Source organism: Tachypleus tridentatus, chromosome 1 (genome assembly GCF_004210375.1).
Source record: "Tachypleus tridentatus isolate NWPU-2018 chromosome 1, ASM421037v1, whole genome shotgun sequence".
NCBI classification, from domain to species: Eukaryota; Metazoa; Arthropoda; class Merostomata; order Xiphosura; family Limulidae; genus Tachypleus; species Tachypleus tridentatus.
Window position 1 is genome coordinate 21,157,763 of NC_134825.1, and position 12,188 is coordinate 21,169,950.

Below are 12,188 nucleotides of genomic sequence, written 5' to 3' on the forward strand. Positions count from 1 at the left end.
CAACTAATGGAATATCGTATTAACTGAATCAACTAATGGAATATCGTACTAACTGAACCCACCAATGGAATACCATATAAAATTAACTGAATCTACTAATGGAATATCGTATTAACTGAATCTACTAATGGAATATCAAAATTAACTGAATCCACTAATGGAATATCGTACTCAACTGAATCTACCAATGGAATATCAAAATTAACTGAATTCACTAATGGAATATCGTACTAACCTGAATCAACTAATGAAGTATCGTACTTAACTGAATCAACTAATGGAATATCGTACTTAACTGAATCTACTAATGGAATATCAAAATTAACTGAATCCACTAATGGAATATCGTACCAACTGAATCAACTAATGGAATATCGTACTCAACTGAATCAACTAATGGAATATCGTACTAACTGAATCAACTAATGGAATATCGTACCTAACTGAATCTCCAAATGGAATATCGTACCAACTGAATCTACTAATAAAGTATCGTACCAACTGAATCAATCTAATGTGGATATGGTACTTAACTGAATCTCTAATGGAATAATATCAAACAACTGAAATCAACTAATGGAATATCATACTAACTGAATCTAACTAATGGAAGTATCGTACCAAACTGAATCAACTAATGGAATATCGTACTAACTGAATCTCCGAATGGAATATCAAAAATTAACTGAATCTACTAATGAAATATCGTACCAACTGAATCAACTAATGGAATATCGTACTAACTGAATCTACTAATGGAATATCGTACTAACTGAATCAACTAATGGAATATCGCGTACCAAACTGAATCTACTAATGGAATATCGTACAAACTGAATCAACTAATGGAATATCATACTCAACTGAATCAACCAATGGAATATCGTACCAACTGAATCTACTAATGGAATATCGTACTAACTGAATCAACCAATGGAATATCGTAAAATAACTGAATCTACTAATGGAATATCGTACTCAACTGAATCAACCAATGGAATATCGTAACTAACTGAATCTACTCAATGGAATATCGTACCAACTGAATCTACTAATGAATATCAAAACTAACTGAATCAACTAATGGAATATCGTACCTTGGTTAACTGAATCTACTAATGGAATATCGTACTAACTGAATCTACTAATGAAGTATCGTAAAATTAACTGAATCTACTAATGGAATATCAAAATTAACTGAATCTACCAATGGAATATCGTACCAACTGAATCCACTAAATGAAGTATGTAATTAACTGAATCAACTAATGAATATCGTAATAACTGAATCTTACTCAATGGAATATCGTACCAACTGAATCAACTAATGAATATCATACTTAACTGAATCAACAAATGAAGTATCGTACTAACTGAATCTCTAATGGAATATCATCAACTAAATCAACAAGTAATATCATACTAACTGAATCAACTAAACAGAAGTATCGTTCTAACCGAATCTACTAATGGAATCACCGTATTCGTACTGACTGAATCTCCTGAATGGAATATCGTACCAACTGAATCTACCTAATGGAATATCGTACCAACTGAATCAACTAATGGAATATCGTAATTAACTGAATCAACTAATGGAATATCGTACTAACTGAATCAACTAATGGAATATCGTACCAACTGAATCAACTAATGGAATATCGTACCAACTGAATCTACTAATGGAATATCGTACTTAACTGAATCTACTAATGAAGTGGAATCGTACTAACTGAATCTCAACAATGGAAAATCGTCAAAATTAACTGAATCTACTAATGGAATATCGTATTAACTGAATCTACCAATGGAATATCGTACCAACTGAATCAACTAATGGAATATCGTACTTAACTGAATCAACTAATGGAATATCACTCTAATCTGAATCTACTGCAACGATCGTACCAACTAAACTAACCTTACCAATGAATATCGAAAATTAACTGAAACTCTATCAATGGAATATCAAACCATTAACTGAATCTACCGAATGCAAGTATCGTACTAACTGAATCTACTAATGGAATATCGCATTAACTGAATCAACTAATGGAATATCGTACCAACTGAATCAACTAATGAAGCATCGTACCTAACTGAATCAACTAATGGAATATCGTACTCAACTGAATCAACTAATGGAATATCAAAATTAACTGAATCTACTAATGGAATATCAAAATTAACTGAATCAACTAATGGAATATCAAAACTAACTGGAATCAACTAATGGAATATCGTAATTAACTGAATCAACTAATGGAATATCGTACTAACTGAATCTACTAATGGAATATCGTACTAATCTGAATCAACCAATGAATATCGTATCAACTGAATCAACTAATGGAATATCGTAAACTAACTGAATCTTCTAATGGAATATCATAATGCCAACTGAATCAACTAATGGAATATCGTAAAATTAACTGAATCTACTAATGAAGTATCGTACTAACTGAATCAACTAATGGAATATCGTCCTAACTGAATCAACTAATGGAATATCGTACCAACTGAATCCACCAATGGAAGTATCGTAATAACACTGAATCAACTAATGGAATATCGTACCCTAACTGAATCTCTCTAACAATGGAATATCGTACTAACTGAATCTACTAATGAAATATCGTAAATTAACTGAATCAACTAATGGAATATCGTACTAACTGAATCTACCAATGGAATATCGTACCAACTGAATCAACTAATGAATGGTATCAAAAAATAACTGAATCAACTAATGGAATATCGCAACTAACTGAATCTACTAATGGAATATCGTACTAACTGAATCTACTAATGGAATATCGTACCAACTGAATCAACTAATGGAATATCGTACTAACTGAATCTACTAATGGAATATCGTACTAACTGAATCAACTAATGGAATATCGTATTAACTGAATCTACTCAATGGAATATCGTACCAACTGAATCTTTACTACTGGAATATCGTACCAACTGAATCAACTAATGGAATATCGTACTAACTGAATCTTCTAATGGAATATCGTACTTAACTGAATCAACTAATGGAATATCGTACCAACTGAATCTACTAATGAATATCGTACTAACTGAATCAACTAATGGAATATCGTACTAACTGAATCTTCTAATGGAATATCGTACTCAACTGAATCTACTAATGGAATATCGTACTAACTGAATCAACTAATGGAATATCGTACTAACTGAATCACAATGGAATGGAATGTATTGGCAACTGAAATCTTACCAAATTGGAAGTATCGTAACTCAACTGAATCTACTAATGGAATATCAAAATTAACTGAATCTCCTAATGGAATATCGTACTAACTGAATCTAATAATGGAAGTATCGTCACCAACTGAATCAACTAATGGAATATCGTATTAACTGAATCTTCAATGGAATAGAATACTAACTGAATCAACTGAATGGAAGTATCAAAATTAACTGAATCAACCAATGGAATATCGTACTAACTGAATCAACTAATGAATATCGTACTAACTGAATCTACTAATGAAGTAAATTAACTGAATCTACCAATGGAATATCGTACTAACTGAATCTACTCAATGGAATATCGCAACAACTGAATTTCTTTCAATGAATATCGCACTAACTGAATCTACTAATGGAATATCGTACCAACTGAATCTACTAATGGAATATCGTAAACTGAATCAACTAATGAAGTAATCGTACTAACTGAATCAACTAATGGAATATCGTACTAACTGAATCTACTAATGGAATATCGTAATTAACTGAATCTACTCAATGGGAATATCGTAAAATTAACTGAATCAACTAATGGAATATCGTATTAACTGAATCTACTAATGGAATATCGTACCAACTGAATTAACTAATGGAATATCGTACTTAACTGAATCTACTAATGGAATATCGTACTAACTGAATCTACTAATGAAGTATCGTACCAACTGAATCAACTAATGGAATATCGTACCTAACTGAATCTTCTAATGGAATATCAAATACTAACTGAATCAACTAATGGAATATCGTAATAACTGAATCTACTAATGAATATCGTACTAACTGAATCAACTAATGGAATATCGTAATGTCCTAACTGAATCCTACTAATGGAAACCATCCAAACTAACTGAATCTACACAATGGAATATCGTACTAACTGAATCAACTAATGGAATATCAGTAACTAACTGAATCTACTAATGGAATATCGTACTAACTGAATCTACTAATGAAGTATCGTATCTAACTGAATCTACTAATGGAATATCGTACCAACTGAATCTACTAATGGAATATCGCAATCACTAATGAACTGAATCTACTAATGAAGTATCGTACTAACTGAATCTACTAATGGAATATCGTAATTAACTGAATCTACTAATGGAATATCGTACCAACTGAATCTACCAATGGAATATCACTGCACCCTGAACTGAATCTACTAATGGAATATCGTACTCAACTGAATCAACTAATGGAATATCGTACTAACTGAATCAACTAATGGAATATCGTACTAACTGAATCTACTAATGGAATATCGTACTAACTGAATCTACTAATGGAATATCGTACCAACTGAATCAACCAATGGAATATCGTACTAACTGAATCAACTAATGGAAGATCGTACTAACTGAATCAACTAATGGAATATCGTACTAACTGAATCTCCAAATGGAATATCGTAAAATTAACTGAATCTACTAATAAAGTATCGTAATTAACCGAATCAACTAATGGAATATCGGTACTAACTGAATCTTCTAATGGAATATCATACTAACTGAATCAACTAATGGAATATCAAACTAACTGAATCTACTAATGGAATATCGTACTAACTGAATCAACTAATGGAATATCGTACTAACTGAATCAACTAATGGAATATCAAAAAAATTAACTGAATCAACTAATGGAATATCGTACTAACTGAATCAACCAATGGAATATCGTATTAACTGAATCTACTAATGGAATATCGTACTAACTGAATCTACTAATGGAATCATCGTAATTAACTGAATCTACTAATGGAATATCAAAAAAACTGAATCTACTAATGAAGTATCGTACCAACTGAATCAACTAATGGAATATCAAAATTAACTGAATCCTACTAATGGAATATCGCACTAACTGAATCTACCAATGAAAATATCGTACCAACTGAATCTACTAATGGAATATCAAAATTAACTGAATCTACTAATGAAGTATCGTACTAACTGAATCTACCAATAGAATATCATACTAACTAAATCTACTAATGGAATATCGTAAATTAACTGAATCAAAAAATGAATATCGTACTAACTGAATCAACTAATGAAGTATCAAAAAAATAACTGAATCTGAATGGAATATCATACTCTAACTGAATCAACAAATGAAGTATCATACCAACTGAATCAACAAATGAAGTATCGTACTAACTGAATATCTACTAATGGAATATCGTACTTACTGATGAATCTCCGAATGGAATATCGTACTAACTGAATCTACTAATGAAGTATCGTACCAACAACTGAATCAACTAATGGAATATCGTACTAACTGAATCAACTAATGGAATATCGTACTAACTGAATCAACTAATGGAATATCAAAACTAACTGAATCAACTAATGGAATATCGTACCAACTGAATCCACTAATGGAATATCGTACTAACTGAATCTACTAATGAAGTATCGTACTAACTGAATCTACTAATGGAATATCGTACTAACTGAATCTCACTAATGGAATATCGCACTAACTGAATCTACAATGAAGTATCAAAAAATTAACTGAATCAACTAATGGAATATCAAACTAACTGAATCTACTAATGGAATACCAAATTAACTGAATCTACTAATGAAGTATCGTACCAACTGAATCTACTAATGGAATATCGTACTAACTGAATCTACTAATGGAATATCGTACCAACTGAATCTACTAATGAAGTATCGTACTAACTGAATCTACCAATGGAATATCAAAATTGACTAAATCTACTAATGGAATATCGTACTAACCGAATCAACTAATGAAGTATCGTACTAACTGAATCAACTAATGGAATATCGTAATTAACTGAATCTACTAATGGAATATCGTACTAACTGAATCTACCAATGGAATATCAAAATTCAACTGAATCAACTAATGGAATATCGTACTAACTGAATCAACTAATGGAATATCGTACCAACTGAATCAACTAATGGAATATCGTAAAACTAACTGAATCTCCAAATGGAATATCAAAATTAACTGAATCTACTAATAAAGTATCGTAATTAACCGAATCAACTAATGGAATATGGTACTAACTGAATCTTCTAATGGAATATCGTACGAACTGAATCAACTAATGGAATATCGTACTAACTGAATCTACTAAATGAAGTATCGTACTAACTGAATCAACTAATGGAATATCGTCCTAACTGAATCCCTTCCAATGGAATATCGTCCTAACTGAATCTACTAATGAAGTATCAAACCAACAGAATCAACTAATGGAATATCGTACTAACTGAATCTCTAATGGAATATCGTACCAACTGAATCTACTAATGAAATATCGTACTAACTGAATCAACTAATGGAATATCAAAATTAACTGAATCTACTAATGGAATATCGTACTAACTGAATCAACTAATGAAGTATCGTATCAACTGAATCAACTAATGGAATATCGTAATAACTGAATCTACTAATGGAATATCGTACTAACTGAATCTACTAATGGAATATCGTATTAACTGAATCTACTAATGGAAATATCGTACTAACTGAATCTACTAATGGAATATCGTACTAACTGAATCTACCAATGAAATATCGTACTAACTGAATCTACTAATGGAATATCGTACTAACTGAATCTACTAATGAACTATCGCGTATCAACTGAATCAACTAATGGAATATCGTACTAACTGAATCTTCTAATGGAATATCGTACTAACTGAATCTACTAATGGAATATCGTACCTAACTGAATCTACTAATGATTCATCGTACTAACTGAATCAACTAATGGAATATCGTAAATTAACTGAATCTTCTAATGGAATATCGTACTAACTGAATCTACTAATGGAATATCGTAAATTAACTGAATCAACTAATGGAATATCGTATCTAACTGAATCTACTAATGGAATATCGTACTAACTGAATCTACTAATGAAGTATCGTACTAACTGAATCTACTAATGGAATATCGTACTAACTGAATCTACTAATGGAATATCGTACCAACTGAATCTACTAATGAAGTATCGTATTAACTGAATCTCCGAATGGAATATCGTACTAACTGAATCTACTAATGAAGTATCGTACTAACAGAATCGACTAATGGTATATCGTGACTAACTGAATCAACTAATGGAATATCGTACTAACTGAATCTACTAATGGAATATCGTAATTAACTGAATCTACTAATGGAATATCGTACTAACTGAATCTACTAATGAAGTATCGTAATTAACTGAATCTACCAATGGAATATCGTACTAACTGAATCTACTAATGGAATATCGTACTAACTGAATCAAAATGAAGTATCATACTAACTGAATCAACAAATGAAGTATCGTACTAACTGAATCTCCGAATGGAATATCATACTAACTGAATCAACAAATGAAGTATCATACTAACTGAATCAACAAATGAAGTATCGTACTAACTGAATATACTAATGGAATATCGTACTTACTGATGAATCTCCGAATGGAATATCGTACTAACTGAATCTACTGATGAAGTATCGTACCAACAGAATCGACTAATGGAATATCGCACCAACTGAATCAACTAATGGAATATCGTAAATTAACTGAATCAACTAATGGAATATCGTACTAACTGAATCAACTAATGGAATATCGTACTAACTGAATCTACTAATGGAATATCGTACTAACTGAATCTACTAATGAAGTATCGTAATTAACTGAATCTACTAATGGAATATCGTAATTAACTGAATCTACTAATGGAATATCGTAATTAACTGAATCTACTAATGAAGTATCGTACTAACTGAATCAACTAATGGAATATCGTACTAACTGAATCTACTAATGGAATATCGTAACTAACTGAATCTACTAATGAAGTATCGTACTTAACTGAATCTACTAATGGAATATCGTACTTAACTGAATCTACTAATGGAATATCGTACTAACTGAATCTACCAATAGAATATCGTACTGACTAAATCTACTAATGGAATATCGTACTAACCGAATCAACTAATGAAGTATCGTACTAACTGAATCAACTAATGGAATATCGTACTAACTGAATCTACTAATGGAATATCGTACTAACTAAATCTACTAATGGAATATCGTACCAACTGAATCAACTAATGGAATATCATACTAACTGAATCAACTAATGGAAGATCGTACTAACTGAATCAACTAATGGAATATCGTACTAACTGAATCTCCAAATGGAATATCGTACTAACTGAATCTACTAATAAAGTATCGTACTAACCGAATCAACTAATGGAATATGGTACTAACTGAATCTTCTAATGGAATATCATACGAACTGAATCAACTAATGGAATATCGTACTAACTGAATCTACTAATGGTATATCGCACTAACTGAATCAACTAATGGAATATCGTACTAACTGAATCAACTAATGGAATATCGTACTAACTGAATCTACTAATGGAATATCGTACTAACTGAATCAACTAATGGAATATCGTACTAACTGAATCTACTAATGGAATATCGTACTAACTGAATCTACTAATGAAGTATCGTACTAACTGAATCTACTAATGGAATATCGTACTAACTGAATCTACTAATGAAGTATCGTACTAACTGAATCAACTAATGGAATATCGTAAATTAACTGAATCTACTAATGGAATATCGTACTAACTGAATCTACTAATGAAGTATCGTACTAACTGAATCTACTAATGGAATATCGTACTAACTGAATCTACTAATGGAATATCGTACTAACTGAATCTACTAATGGAATATCGTACTAACTGAATCTACTAATGAAGTATCGTACTAACTGAATCTACCAATAGAATATCGTACTGACTAAATCTACTAATGGAATATCGTACTAACTGAATCAAAAAATGAAGTATCATACTAACTGAATCAACAAATGAAGTATCGTAATTAACTGAATCTCCGAATGGAATATCATACTAACTGAATCAACAAATGAAGTATCATACTAACTGAATCAACAAATGAAGTATCGTACTAACTGAATATACTAATGGAATATCGTACTTACTGATGAATCTCCGAATGGAATATCGTACTAACTGAATCTACTGATGAAGTATCGTACTAACAGAATCGACTAATGGTATATCGCACTAACTGAATCAACTAATGGAATATCGTAATTAACTGAATCAACTAATGGAATATCGTACTAACTGAATCAACTAATAGAATATCGTACTAACTGAATCTACTAATGGAATACCGTACTAACTGAATCTACTAATGAAGTATCGTACTAACTGAATCTACTAATGGAATATCGTACTAACTGAATCTACTAATGGAATATCGTACTAACTGAATCTACTAATGAAGTATCGTACTAACTGAATCAACTAATGGAATATCGTAAATTAACTGAATCTACTAATGGAATACAGTACCAACTGAATCTACCAATGAAGTATCGTACTAACTGAATCTACTAATGGAATATCGTACTAACTGAAACTACTAATGGAATATCGTACTAACTGAATCAACTAATGGAATATCGTACTAACTGAATCAACTAATGGAATATCGTACTAACTGAATCTACTAATGGAATACCGTACTAACTGAATCTACTAATGAAGTATCGTACTAACTGAATCTACTAATGGAATATCGTACTAACTGAATCTACTAATGAAGTATCGTACTAACTGAATCAACTAATGGAATATCGTACTAACTGAATCTACTAATGGAATACCGTACTAACTGAATCTACTAATGAAGTATCGTACTAACTGAATCTACTAATGGAATATCGTACCAACTGAATCTACTAATGGAATATCGTACCAACTGAATCTACTAATGAAGTATCGTACTTAACTGAATCTACCAATAGAATATCGTACTGACTAAATCTACTAATGGAATATCGTACTAACTGAATCAAAAAAATGAAGTATCATACTAACTGAATCAACAAATGAAGTATCGCATTAACTGAATCTCTAATGGAATATCATACTAACTGAATCAACAAATGAAGTATCATACTAACTGAATCAACAAATGAAGTATCGTACTAACTGAATATACTAATGGAATATCGTACTTACTGATGAATCTCCGAATGGAATATCGTACTAACTGAATCTACTGATGAAGTATCGTACTAACAGAATCGACTAATGGTATATCGCACTAACTGAATCAACTAATGGAATATCGCAAACTAACTGAATCAACTAATGGAATATCGTACTAACTGAATCAACTAATAGAATATCGTACTAACTGAATCTACTAATGGAATACCGTACTAACTGAATCTACTAATGAAGTATCGTACTAACTGAATCTACTAATGGAATATCGTACTAACTGAATCTACTAATGGAATATCGTACTAACTGAATCTACTAATGAAGTATCGTATTAACTGAATCAACTAATGGAATATCGTACTAACTGAATCTACTAATGGAATATCGTAACTAACTGAATCTACTAATGAAGTATCGTACTAACTGAATCTACTAATGGAATATCGTACTAACTGAATCTACTAATGGAATATCGTACTAACTGAATCTACTAATGAAGTATCGTACTAACTGAATCTACCAATAGAATATCGTACTGACTAAATCTACTAATGGAATATCGTACTAACCGAATCAACTAATGAAGTATCGTACTAACTGAATCAACTAATGGAATATCGCACTCAACTGAATCTACTAATGGAATATCGTACTAACTAAATCTACTAATGGAATATCGTACTTAACTGAATCTACTAATGGAATATCGTACCAACTGAATCAACTAATGAAGTATCGTAATTAACTGAATCAACTAATGGAATATCGTATTAACTGAATCTACTAATGGAATATCGTAGTAACTAAATCTACTAATGGAATATCGTACTAACTGAATCTACTAATGGAATATCGTAATTAACTGAATCTTGTAATGGAATATCGTACCAACTGAATCTACTAATGAAATATCGTACTAACTGAATCTACTAATGGAATATCGTACTAACCGAATCTACTAATGAACTATCGTACTAACCGAATCAACTAATTGAATATCGTACTAACTGAATCTTCTAATGGAATATCGTAGTAACCGAATCTACTAATGGAATATCGTACTAACCGAATCTACTAATGATCTATCGTACTAACTGAATCAACCAATGGAATATCATACTAACTGAATCTTCTAATGGAATATCGTACTAACTGAATCTACTAATGGAATATCGTACTAACTGAATCAACTAATGGAATATCGTACTAACTGAATCTACTAATGGAATACCGTACTAACTGAATCTACTAATGAAGTATCGTACTAACTGAATCTACTAATGGAATATCGTTCTAACTGAATCTACTAATGGAATATCGTACTAACTGAATCTACTAATGAAGTATCGTACTAACTGAATCTCCGAATGGAATATCGTACTAACTGAATCTACTGATGAAGTATCGTACTAACAGAATCGACTAATGGTATATCGCACTAACTGAATCAACTAATGGAATATCGTACTAACTGAATCTACTAATGGAATATCGTACTAACTGAATCTACTAATGGAATATCGTACTAACTGAATCTACTAATGAAGTATCGTACTAACTGAATCTACCAATAGAATATCGTACTGACTAAATCTACTAATGGAATATCGTACTAACTGAATCAAAAAATGAAGTATCATACTAACTGAATCAACAAATGAAGTATCGTACTAACTGAATCTCCGAATGGAATATCATACTAACTGAATCAACAAATGAAGTATCATACTAACTGAATCAACAAATGAAGTATCGTACTAACTGAATATACTAATGGAATATCGTACTTACTGATGAATCTCCGAATGGAATATCGTACTAA